This window comes from Protomyctophum bolini, assembly GCF_963924005.1.
Source record: "Protomyctophum bolini genome assembly, chromosome: 3".
In the NCBI taxonomy this organism is placed as follows: Eukaryota; Metazoa; Chordata; class Actinopteri; order Myctophiformes; family Myctophidae; genus Protomyctophum; species Protomyctophum bolini.
The window spans coordinates 14,645,233-14,658,938 of NC_137864.1; the positions used below are offsets into that span (position 1 = coordinate 14,645,233).

General features: G+C 38.7%; 1 pseudogene across 1 annotated transcript; it reads right to left on the minus strand.

Moving 5' to 3' along the window:
- Positions 1–1,240: 1,240 nt before the first annotated feature.
- LOC308312301 (centromere-associated protein E-like) lies at positions 1,241–8,971 on the minus strand (annotated as a pseudogene). The gene is made up of 13 exons: positions 8,869–8,971; positions 8,595–8,716; positions 8,047–8,166; positions 7,866–7,947; positions 7,693–7,772; positions 7,425–7,544; positions 6,816–6,945; positions 6,445–6,564; positions 5,545–5,689; positions 3,827–3,926; positions 3,140–3,269; positions 1,796–1,973; positions 1,241–1,425 (listed from the first exon to the last, which is right to left on the minus strand). The product of its transcript is annotated as a centromere-associated protein E-like (transcript).
- Positions 8,972–13,706: the final 4,735 nt, after the last annotated feature.

Here is a 13,706-nt window from a genome sequence, read left to right on the forward strand (position 1 = left end):
ATTATTTGACACTTTTGGTTGTTGAAAAACAGCTTCTAACCATTATTTGACACTTTGGTTGTTGAGAAACAGCTCCTAAAACATTATTTTACACTTTTGGTTGTTGAGAAACAGCTCCTAAAACATTATTTGACACTTTTGGTTGTTGAAAAACAGCTTCTAACCATTATTTGACACTTTGGTTGTTGAGAAACAGCTCCTAAAACATTATTTTACACTTTTGGTTGTTGAGAAACAGCTCCTAAAACATTATTTGACACTTTTGGTTGTTGAAAAACAGCTTCTAACCATTATTTGACACTTTGGTTGTTGAGAAACAGCTCCTAAAACATTATTTGACACTTTTGGTTATTGAGAAACAGCTCCTAAAACATTATTTGACACTTTTGGTTGTTGAAAAACAGCTTCTAACCATTATTTGACACTTTGGTTGTTGAGAAACAGCTCCTAGAACATTATTTTACACTTTTGGTTATTGAGAAACAGCTCCTAAAACATTATTTGACACTTTTGGTTGTTGAAAAACAGCTTCTAACCATTATTTGACACTTTGGTTGTTGAGAAACAGATCCTAAAACATTATTTTACACTTTTGGTTATTGAGAAACAGCTCCTAAAACATTATTTGACACTTTTGGTTATTGAAAAACAGTTTCTAACCATTATTTGACACTTTGGTTGTTGAGAAAAGCTCCTAAAACATTATTTTACACTTTTGGTTATTGAGAAACAGCTCCTAAAACATTATTTGACACTTTTGGTTGTTGAAAAACAGCTTCTAACCATTATTTGACACTTTGGTTGTTGAGAAACAGCTCCTAAAACATTATTTGACACTTTTGGTTGTTGAAAAACAGCTTCTAACCATTATTTGACACTTTGGTTGTTGAGAAACAGCTCCTAAAACATTATTTTACACTTTTGGTTATTGAGAAACAGCTCCTAAAACATTATTTGACACTTTTGGTTGTTGAAAAACAGCTTCTAACCATTATTTGACACTTTGGTTGTTGAGAAACAGCTCCTAAAACATTATTTTACACTTTTGGTTATTGAGAAACAGCTCCTAAAACATTATTTGACACTTTTGGTTGTTGAAAAACAGCTTCTAACCATTATTTGAAATTGTTTGGTAGCAACAAAGAAAAGCATGTTCTCAAGTTATAAATGGTACATTAAAATGTTTTACATAAATGACATTGATCAAATGTAAAACAATTATTTGAATAACTTTTATTTTTTAGTGTTGGCTACCGCAGCGTAACCTCACCTGTTTCAACAAATTATCCACTTTGTCTGGAAGATGCTGTAGTGGTGACAACTCCTTCAGCTGAGCTTGGAGTTCTCCCTCTTTGTCATGGCAAACAGTCAGCTCCTTCTTGAGGTTAGTCACCTCTCTCTCAAGGGTCATGCTGTCAATGAGGTCTGGGAAAAATATCATTAATTACGGTACTTTATTTTGTCCAGACTCCATAGATAGTACTGCAGTGGTTAATTTAACATGCTACTGGTCTGGAGTAAAAATAAATATATAATTTGTAGAGTAGGCCCTTCCCGCAAACTTTGGAAAGAAATAAGTTATGAAACATGATAAATCTGAATTATGCAAGTTGTTTAACATACTGTAGAGATAATGTGTTGAGAGTGTTGACAAAATCTGTAGGAGTAACAGCAAACAGTTTTTAAGAAATACAATCCACTTATGGTTGCAGAGTTATAGGCCAAAACATGAGGGTTATTATAACCACAAGGTTAAAACAAATTGTGGTGTCTTCCTTGGCAAAATAACACTTACTTTTGGGGACTTTGCCATTCAACAGAGTGGTGAGTTATGTGTTCTCCTCGAAGGCCATGTTCAGTTCTCTCTGGAGGTCAGCCTGCATCTTCTTGTAGCGTGATTTCTCAGTCTCCATCTGGTGGTGCAGGCCACTGACCCCAGCCTCCATCTTCTCATAATTGGCAGTTTGTGCCACCTGGAAAACAGGTTCCATAGGACATAACACTAGTACTTTTGTTCAATAATGGCAATTACATCAGCGAAATACAAATATGAGATCACATATTCCCACGCCGATTATACACATACAATGTCTAAAGTCATAACTAGGTGTGTGTACACTGGTAACTCACATCTCTCTCATTCAGACTGATATTTTGACTGCGCAGAATGGCCCATGTGATTTTTTACAAAAATAAAGAAAGGAAATGTATAGAAAAGGTTCGGAGTATGTGCTCACTTACTGTGTACCAGAGTGCAGGTTAACAAGCAAATGCAGAGTCAGACCGGTAGTCAGAGTGTATGTGAAAGTGGGCCCTATATATAGGGCTGGAAAGAGATTTTCTACAAATGTAGGTGGAGCGAATAGTTCAAATGAGCTGTTGTTGATGGCTCAGTTGATAGCAATTAGTCCTAATGATCTCTTTGTTCAGTTTCAGAGATACAGTCTGATTAGTGTGCCAACTAAAACACAGACAGAAGACAAAACAGATAGTACAAAAATAAATAAAGGAAATGTATAGAAAAGTTCAGAGTATGTGCTCACTTACTGTGTACCAGAGTGCAGGTTAACAAGCAAATGCAGAGTCAGACCGGTGACCCATGTGTCGTTTGTGGAAAGAGGACTTGCCTCAAACTCCTGGCATTTGTACTCAGCAAGAGCTGAAGAGGGACATTTCTTCCTTGAGAGCACGCAAGTATAGTGAGTGAGCGTCACAGAACATCATTTTATGGCTTGAAATCACATATCATTGAATGGTTGATCAACAACCATTTACAAAACGAGCTTAATGTGGAGGAAAGAAACAAATTGATATTATACACGTTAATTGTTTCATTTTAAAACACTGAAGATAGCAGATCTACAAGTTCATTGCATCATGATGCAAGCTTATAGATGGGCTTTTTCTGTATGACACCGTTTGACACCGTTAGTTGATGTAGGTTCTCATTATTAAGCTTAACCTCATGCGCGTCTTTTTCTAGAGAGTTAAACTCTTCCAGGTCTCTCCTCAAAGTTATTCTGACTATTAAGCAGCATGTAATTAACAGGTGTTGGTTTAACAATCGTAGCGATCCTAGTCAGGAGGAAACATTTTTTTGTCTGGTTCATTCAAAAGTTGACCAATTACGTTACATTACCTGATTAGAAACCAGGCTGTCAAACAGCTGCATGGTATCATCAGAACGTATAGCGTCAGCCCTAGCGGAGACCGACCAGAAGGAGGAAGCGGAGAGTCGGCTCAAGGCGGAGAACGACCAGAAGCAAGGACTGTATAAAGAGGACAGGAAGCGAAGACCGCAAGGGCGCCGCCATGTTGATCACATGGTGCTCCATGGAAGGAAAGAACATGCGCAGTTGAGACCAGGAAGTTGGACATGCATATGGCACAAATGGCCCAGCAGATGGCGTGAGGTGATTAAAGACCTTGCTGAAAGTAGGGACGCTTGTATCTCACTCTTCTGCCAGCCTATATGCTGAAGCCAGCTTGGCTCAGTGCTCACCATGAACGGACTGACTGAGACAGCCGTGTCATGATCAGTGCAACTATATTATATCTATATAATTTGTATGTAATACAGTGGTTTTCAACTTTTGCCTGTTGATCAGTCCGTTCATGGTGAGCACTGAGCCAAGCTGGCTTCAGCATATAGGCTGGCAGAAGAGTGAGAAATAACAAGCGTCCCTACTTTCAGCAAGGTCTTTAATCACCTCACACCATCTGCTGGGCCATTTGTGCCATATGCATGTCCAACTTCTTGGTCTCAACTGCGCATGTTTCTTTCCTTCCATGGAGCACCATGTGATCAACATGGCGGCGCCCTTACGGTCTTCGCTTCCTGTCCTCTTTATACAGTCCTTGCTTCTGGTCGTTCTCCGCCTTGAGCCGACTCTCCGCTTCCTCCTTCTGGTCGGTCTCCGCTAGGGCTGACCCAAAAAAATCGATTAATCGACGTTCAATCGATACGCACGGGAATCGATTTTTAAATTTTGAATCGAATAGTCATTAAAAAAAAGCGGCCGCTTTTGGTCCGCGAGACGGCCCCATTTGGTCCGCGAGCCATGCTTGCACCTCGCAACGCCTCCTCTTTCCCCGTGTTAACAAGGAAGGCAAGCGCATGCACCACAGCTCAGTGGACATTAAATATAGGCTACCATGTTTGATAAGTCATATAAAAACATTACTTACACGAAAATGAAAATATAAACTTCACAGATTATAGATCACTTGGAATTATAACAATCTGTTGAGTATTGCCTGAATAATGCCACTATAAAATCTCAACTTTTATCGATGAGCCATTGCGCTGCTTGGATTCACATGGTGAGTGCGCTCAGTGCACCGAAGAACTGATTGTTTTTGCTCCTACAGACCAAAACACCTTTTCTCTTTGGCATTTAATTGCACCTGATCGTATTATTGTAATTATGTAGCCTATACTATTTGCCTGTGTTTTGTCTTTTAATTATGCTTTTTTTTGTGCGCCGATGGTGATGCGATGCTCCACTTGTTTCAGCCTGTAGGCCTACAGCACTTTGGTCAGCTTTTATTGTTTTAAATGTGCTATATAAATAAAGTTTGATTTAGGCCTATATTGGAGCAGGTGCTGGCAAATAACTAATTACTGTAATGCAGTGAAGTTGCGCAAATGTCAACTCAATTAGCAAGCGGAGCTGCATGCATTCTGCACTGCAGTCTGCAGATCTCTTCTTAGAGTTTACTTTAATATTATGGTTTACTTTCAACCATAAACCATAATATGATTGACAAACCTTGGATTATAATTCTTCATCGACCAACAGCGCATGCAGCATGACTATGAGGTACATTTAACTATGTGGGATTTCTCCATCGGCATCGCATGTCGATAAAAAAATGGGATTTCACTAGTGGCATTATTCAGGCAATACTCAGATTGTTATAATTCCAAGTGATCTATAATCTGTGAAGTTTATATATTTTTTCCCATCCTCACAGTCACATTAACTTTATGATCAATCAAATCAACCGTGGTTGATTTTATTTCTGACAAGTGTCAGGCTTGAAAAGTTCATTCATGTTACCGTTCGTTTACAATTGACAGAGGAGTTTGGATTATATATATTTTTATTTGATGGAGAGGTAATGCCTGTTTCAGGCAGTTGACTTGTTACGGTCGGATGTTTTATTAAGCCTAATTATTTGTGCGTCACTGCTTTCATGAAGGCTGCAAGCCTGCAACAGTTGTAGCTTATTGTTTAAAATAAATGAGACCAATCCAAGCATGCCTTTCTCTCCGCTATATCGTTGTTTAAGCCAAAGAGTCACTGCTCGCATCGCGCGCATTGAGCGCCCTCGCTCGCAATTCACCTGTCTCCAAAGCTGGAAAAAGAGTTTTGGTTCATCTCTGGGCAAAAAGACGACTCATAATGACTTTCCCAACGAGACTCAAATTGTGCATGCGGATAAGAGGCATTATAATGCATATGTCATTTAAAAAACGTAAATACGAGCGTTTCCATGGTCCTCCCAATTTTGGATCTTGTGCCGGTTGTACCTTATTACTGGCGACAAAAGATGTACTGGTGACAAGGAGTCTAGTGAGGTTGCGGATCTTGTCAGTCTGTTCTATGCGGAGCTGTTCCTTCTCCTGTAGGAGTAGAAACAGGGACTCTTTCTCCGTTGCTGTCGTCTGGGTAACTGATGAAACCTGCCATGGGAGAGGTCAATTAATTTGCACACAGGTCAACACTGCTGTCCGGGTGTGGAACAGCCTACAAGAGCATGTACTGTAGTTAATTAAATGACAAACATAAAACGGCCTTCAAGCATTAAAGTTCATAGACATCTCCTCATTCTTCTGACCGCCCACAATGACTGTTTAGCTGCTTTTTGTAGAATTAGATAGCATTTGATACAGAATTATAGCATGTTATGTAGACAGCACTAGAATTGCATTGCATGTAGTGATAGCACTTCATAGTACATACAGTATATACTGTACTATGCTATACATATGTAGTGTCATTATATAAATATTCCACTGTTACGTTCTTAGCTTACGCATGTTTCATGATAACTACTTTTTACTCTGGATTAAAAGAGTCTGCTAAATGCTGAAATTGTCAATTGTACGATTGGCCAATGGATACCATCTTACTTTGCCATTTTGGGGGGAAAATTGGGTTATACAATAAAGTTTAATAGATTCCTTTATAACTTAGGGGTAAGATCATTGTGCACAGCACCTTCAAGCAGCTAAGACAACGGTCACACTTATCGTTTTCTTGTTGTAAAAATGTATGTTTATTATTAGTGATGTTGCAACAATGCCTCAAGAATGAAAACAATTTGTTCGATTGTTCTGCATTATGCAAGACCTATAAATATAAAATAGCGCAAGGATGTAAACAATGATTGTTTTTTATCATCCATCATCTCCAATCCCAGAAAAATGTTACTTGCCTCCTGAAGCCGTGGCTTCAGGTCAACGATCTCATTGCGATACCTCTTCAGCAGGGCCCCATCATCAGAAACCTCTGTGACGTGAGGATCGTTCTTCATGCATTTTGCTGTACTAGCGAACTAAATAATAAAAATAAAAGTACAGGTGAAGTGAGGCTACAAGAAAAGGGCAACATGCACATCCCCAACCCAAGTTTGGGCAGGTTATGAGCGACGAACAGTATGCACAAACTACAAAACATATAATGACAGATACAGGTATGATGCAACTCCTCATACAGAAGTTGAAAATGAATTTGTCACCAAGCCACTAGTATAGAGCATTGCAGTCCTGCCTCCTTCGAGGGCACACAGTAAAGGATTCCACCCACCTGAAGGGTGCTGAGGGTTTCATCCAGTGTTGCAGGAGTGATGGTACAAATGATAACCGTTTTGGCGTTTCCACCCAAGGAGTTCTGGAGGATGCGGGTGAGTTTGCTGTCTCTGTAGTTTGTGAAGCCACTGTGTGGAAAGAGCATAATTTACAGAAACAATTCTTCTTTAATTTAATGATAAAACCATCAGTAGGGCGGTTATGGAGCTATCCAAGTATCTGAACATATGTGACCAGATTTGACTGAGTGGCTGCCATGATGCAGCTTTTCACCAGAGGAGAAAAACGACATTTATTTTTTTATCCAAAATGAGTAAAGCACAGGCAGATGTAGCTCAAACTGGTTTTCTCAACTCGCCATTTACTGAAAGTCATTACTCTAGAAGTCATATTCCAAAACGAACAAATATATCAATTTTAAAAAAATCCAATGGCAGCCCCTCAGTCAAATCAGGTCCTGTCAGGTCGTATATAAACTTAAAGCACATCGCCTGAAGGGAACAAAGTAAAGGAGAGCATCATGTAAAGGGGAATATTGTCGGCCCAAACAGACAAGGAAAGCGTGCTTTCCCCCCACTAGAATAAAACGTGAGAGTCGTTCACTCACCGCTGGTTCTCCTCAGAGAGCTTTTTGATTACTTGTCCAAGCGTGAAGAGACTTTTATTGATGTTACACGCCTCAATGAAGCGCGCACCTAAGAAATCAAATTATGCTCGTTTGACCAGGCTGAATTACAAAACGGAGTCCATTATGTTATATTGCATGATGCATATAAGTATTACGTTGAATATATCAATGTTATGCTTTTGATGCAATATTTTGAGATGTTTGAATTTTGTCAGATTTTTAAATTTGTTAGGAATTCCCCAGGCACAATTTGGCTTACCATGCGGAAAATGGTGTGTGACCGACTGCTCCGCTGGTTAATTTTTGTCTTTTCATAATGCCGGTTTTCTGCACAGATGAGTTGAGTAAAACACATACAAATTAAATTCTGTTTCAACAGCTGTGCAAAGAATAGTCTTTACTTTTGTTAAGACCTCTCACTTTCTCCTTTTCTAATCCAGGCCAGGGCTTGAGCAGGGTTTATCACTAGTTCCTCAGTCAGATCAGCCACATACACGGTTTTCTGTCAAGACAATGGATTTGCGAATACACAAGTTAACGCAACACAAAACAATGCACATCTCTTTGCAAACAAAAGCTAAAATGAATCTATGCCACTTACATGGGAGTCCTCACGGACTTCCAACGGCTTCCTCTTCCAGTTATCGACCAGCAAATCAGCTACCGTCTCATTATAGATCTCCATATAGGATACCCTGAGAAGGAACTCCTTCTTAGGATACTACAATGAAGATTTGGCTGCCCCTTGTCCATTACCTGAGTAGAAACGATTAATAGACAGGATACCATTGATATGGTTGACTGTACGCCATTTTCTTTTCAGATGTTTTCCACGAGATTTCTATCATCTTATTATTATAGTATGCAATGTCACTGAGCAGTATGGGTGGGAGGGTTAAGGGATTTCTTTATCTTTTTTGTCTTTATCTTTTCTTTCATTTTGTTTCATAAAAAAAGTATTTCATATTATAATGTTTGTAATAATTTATCTGTTCAATAAAAACATATTTGACAAAAAAAAAAAAAAAAGATACTACAATGAAGAGAAACCATTCATTTTTGATTAACATCAATGAGGTTTGCACCAGTGTACTGATAACAACCCAAGATTAGAACACCATTTCTAATATTATATGAAAGACTTTTCACCTTGATCTTGATAGTCTTCCAGACATCTTCCATGGCCAGGGGTATCACTCCTGGTGTACCGTCACTGCCCATCATGGTAAATGTCTTGCCAGACGAGGTCTGCCCATAAGAAAATATGGTTCCTAGTGATAAGACAATATGGACAGAAATATATAAGCATTATATACTTTTTGTAAGTGGGTTCTAGGTTGGGGCTAACTTGGGGGTTAAACAACAAACAGTGTAGGGTTTTGTGAGGCAGATCTCAATATGCCTTTCCCCCCCACACACATACCATTGTATCCTTGAACCGCAGATGCAACCAGAGGCATCGCGATATCGTGATAGAGCTGAGCAGTTGATTCGTTAGCTCCAAACACACGATCTGTTGAATACATCAGAGAAGTTAGTAAGACAAACACTTGATTACTTATTATAATAAAACTATGGCTATTCAAATAGAATCATTGACATTTGCCTAAAATATACAGTAACTAAAATACAAAAAACATCAATAATAGCTCAGAGTTATATAGCGCTTTTCTAAATACCCAAAGTTGCTTTAGAAAGAAAGAAAGGTGATGAACCAACTTTAAGAACATAAATAAGAAAGATAAGTGCTAGATAAAAAAGGATAAAGGGTTAAGCACAACAAGCAGTCGTTTGTTTATTCAACACTTTTACTACTAGGGATTAAGAGAAATCATGATGCTAGATTTAGATATATACACACTACAGAGTGATCACACAGAAGATTGCTAGACTAGACACGGCTGCCAGTTCCAACAGGAATTTCCTTTGGGATAATAAAACAGTTTCTACAAATGGGTGAACAAATAAAATACCATAATAAATTCAAGGCAAGCAGACATTTATGTCTACTTTGGAATTCCTACCAAAAAGCACAGGCTTTTGGCTCATGAAGCAACAAATGGTGCATTTATAAGACGCCTGTACATAGACCGTGCATTACATTCACCCACACATACACCGATGGCGGAAGAAACCATGCAAGGCACCAACTAGCACATCTGGAGCAATTAGGGGTTCAGCTTGCTCAAGGACACTTGACACCCGGGTTCGAACTGGCAACCTTGCGGTTACCATCCAGCCACATTAACCCTGAGCCGCCACCACCACCACCACAAACTAAGTTGTGGTAGCAGGGCGAGGGAGGAATGCTGGAAACAGGCATTTTGGGGGGATTAAATGCTTTAAAAGTCTGGATGGGTTTAAGTTTCAGAAGGCTGACATTTAAGACTACATCAGACTGACAAAACATAATGGTAAGTTGGTAACATGCAGCTGAGCATATCCTTAGCTCTGGTCCATACTCCATAACTCTAATGCCACCACACTTATAAAATGCACGCTGTCCAGAATGGGATTTTTTTTCTCACCGGAAGAAAACTACTTTTAGTTACTCCGCTGCACTGCACTCTACAGATATTGAAAATATATTGACGAGAGTAGCATAGCTCTAATGCAAAGGCTTTAGAGCCGTGTATGGACCAGAGCTAGCATATCTTCTACCTTGGCTCTGCTTAATTTGACAATGCACAATATAGGTATGGCTTAGTTAAAACATACCAAAGTTAAAACACTTTGTCGCATCAACGCAGTTCTGCACGGATTTATCGGCTTGGTGCCTTCTTTAGCTGTTGCCTCTTCCCTGGTGAAACATAGCAGAAACGATATTTCAGAATGCAACAAAATATCAGCCATTTGGAAATAGCAATCTAACTTACAAGCTCACAACACATGCAAAATGTGACACAATTTGAACAACTTGTTTGGGGCCAGTCTTGCACCAAATATTTTCGGATCGGGTCCGCACCAAATACACATCAGAGCTTGGCATTAAATTTGAGGCAATTTCCCCTGTCACTTGTCCGGACACAAAAGTCACTTGTCCAGAGCACGAGCACACACAACACATTCATTTTAAATCAACTAACTAAGTTAATTTGGTGAATAAATGTTTGAATTAGGGCTGTCAAATTACACATTTAAATCAGATTAATCACAGCTTCAAAATGAATTAATCACCATTAGAACCATGTCCAAAATATGCCATGTTCTTCTGTATATATTGTTGTGGGAATGGAAGATGGAAGATATTAAATGTCAGCAGGTGGATATACATTTAACATGCGTATGTATGTATATTTGTATTCTTTATAACAAATCCAGTGTGGTAGGATGGTGTCTGTCTCTCACCCTGTAACCAATGTTGGTTATTGCCATGCAGATAAGGCTAGATAGTGCAGAGTCAATAGGATGTATGGGGCGGGGCATCCAAGCATGGATCATCTAATTACTTTCACAAGCCCTGGCCCTGCACATATACATTTGGAGATCCGATTCCTTGTCTGGCATGTTTGACAACGGTTGAACCACTGTACATAAGCCACTACTATCCTAAGCCTAAGATTTAGAGTAAATAATTGAATGATTTAGACTAGACTTTAGATGATTTTAATCTAATTTCAGGGCTAAGACAGGTGAATGACAAAATACATAGGTCCACAATGGAAACGAGTTGCTGTAGGACGTTTGTGTCACCCGTTTTATTTCAAATGTCCGACTGTACATCGTGCTGTCACACTGCCGTCCAAATTAAAAGTATTCAATCAAGAGTTCAATACTCTTGGTCAGTTTACTGAACCAAACGTGGATCAAGAACGTCTCGGAGTCTTGAATAAAGGCTAATGATAGCATGCTAGCCGCTAGCTAACTTGAACTTCAAAAAAAATAAACTTAAAATAACTGGCACAGTTCAAGTTGTTTCTGTGAAAAGTAAAAGGTGTACTTAATAGTTCCCATTAAACACTGAAAGCAGCTAGCGCCGGCAACGAGTTGTTATAGTGTACAGTCGGTTTGTTAATGTTGGTTGACACGGATGCAGACCTTTACTGCCGATTCCTCCGCCATCATAAACAGTTGCTATATCTTCTGAAATAATAAACGGAGGTACGGACAGTGGGCTATGGAGCCGAACTCTGAGGAGAGGAACTCTGCGGAGATGTTGTTAGAAGATGACCAAAGTAACAAACTCTCGAAGACGCTGCTAACTACCGTGTGAGAATTACAAACAAACACAGTGACAGGTGGCACTGGCAATGCTCTGATTGGCTGCTGATTCATCAGTGTTGCCAGTTTGAGAGAGAAATAAGGAAAAGGGGCGGGGGGTGTGACATATTTTTTACACATTTTAATTGATTGACTGTTGAAATGTTTATTTCACAGTAGGCGGCGGCCTATGTAGAATTTTTCTACTTTCCCTTTGTACTGTAATTCTCCAATCTGTAAAGACGGCTGTGTTCAGATTACCACACCTGAAACCCACTTTTAATAGTGTCTACCAATACAACAGTAATACATAATATAGTTACAAGTTCCTTTCTAATGAAATATCTAAAATGTGCTGTGATATTTAGTTAGTGTTGATGTTGAATAGTCCTATTTATTTTGATGGTTATAAAATTCTAGTGTTTTTTCAGTAGAAGTCTGCCTGTATCTTCAACTCTTTTTCCCTAAAATGCAACATTGTTTTCTCACTCAACAGTAGGCCTAAACAAACTGACATAAAAGCTCAAAAAGATGCAACACATTGTGAGCTTGTAGATCTGCTATTTTCAAAAGATTCTTTTATATATTTGAAAACTTGAAACGGAACATTCTGCATAATGTAATGAGTAATGAGTACTTTTGCTACTTTAAGTAGGCCTACAGTTTGTTGTCAATACTTTTGTACCTACTCATTTTTTAATTCCAGACTTTTACGTAACAGAGTAGGCCTACTATATATTGCAGTATTGGTACAGAATGTGAGTATTCTATCCAGCTCTAGTGGATTTGATGGACTGTGATCTGCAGATCTGTTATTTTCGGAATATACTGTACCTACTACTGTAACTCGTCTCTATGTCATGCTTTAGAGATGTGGTTGAATACATTCAGAATGTTTAAAAAAATGCTGTCCATTTCTGTGATTTTGAGAGTAGGTATATGTATGTGGATACATATATATATATATATATATATATATACTATATATTATTATTATATTGGTATAATTGATTTTATATCAAATGAACAGTATTCAGGAGTTAGACAAGATATATTAATAATTTGTTGGTCTCAGGAATACGAATAATATGACACAATTACACTTTGTAAAGTCTATGAACCAAACTTTATTATAGTGACTTGTTGAGAGAAAGCTATATGAGGTAGAAGAGAGGTCAGCTCACATTGCAGTAGATTTGTTTCAATGTAAGTACAGTATCAGACACAGTGTACAGTATGAGAAATGTGATCAGAGAGACAAATCAAACAATCTGGACATGGAATTTGATTCAGCCTTTTCTGCTTTTTTCTTGTCCAGGTTTCCCTGTTTCGCGATTTCCCTTTGCTCAAGGAAGTCTTTGCATTCGTACAGCTTGTTAATCCTCAGGATGTCGATATCAGACATGCCGTCTCTCTGGCCGATCTGCACGTTGGCGTTTGGGAAGGGGGTGATGCTGTCTTTGCCGGACTGGATAGAGAAGGCCGTTTTACCGTAGTGCATGATGGAGGAGTAGTCAAAAAACATGGGCTATAACCCATCGTTTTTGTCATTTCGTCATTTTTTTCAAATCCTCAAAAATGATGAAAAACGGCGCGCTATAGTATGCCGTACGATATGGGCTATAGCCCATGGTCCAAAATGATGAGAAACGAGGCTAACTTTTTTTTTCAAAATTTCAAAAAACATGGGCTATAACCCATCGTTTTTGTCATTTCGTCATTTTTTAAAAATCCTCAAAAATGATGAAAAACGGTGCGCTATAGTATGCCGTACGATATGGGCTATAGCCCATGGTCCAAAATGATGAGAAACGAGGCTAACTTTTTTTTCCAAAATTTCAAAAAACATGGGCTATAACCCATCGTTTTTGTCATTTTGTCCTTTTTTTCAAATCCTCAAAAATGATGAAAAACGGCGCGCTATAGTATGCCGTACGATATGGGCTATAGCCCATGGTCCAAAATGATGAGAAACGAGGCTAACTTTTTTTTTTTGAAATTTCAAAAAACATGGGCTATAACCCATCGTTTTTGTCATTTTGTCATTTTTTTTAAATCCTC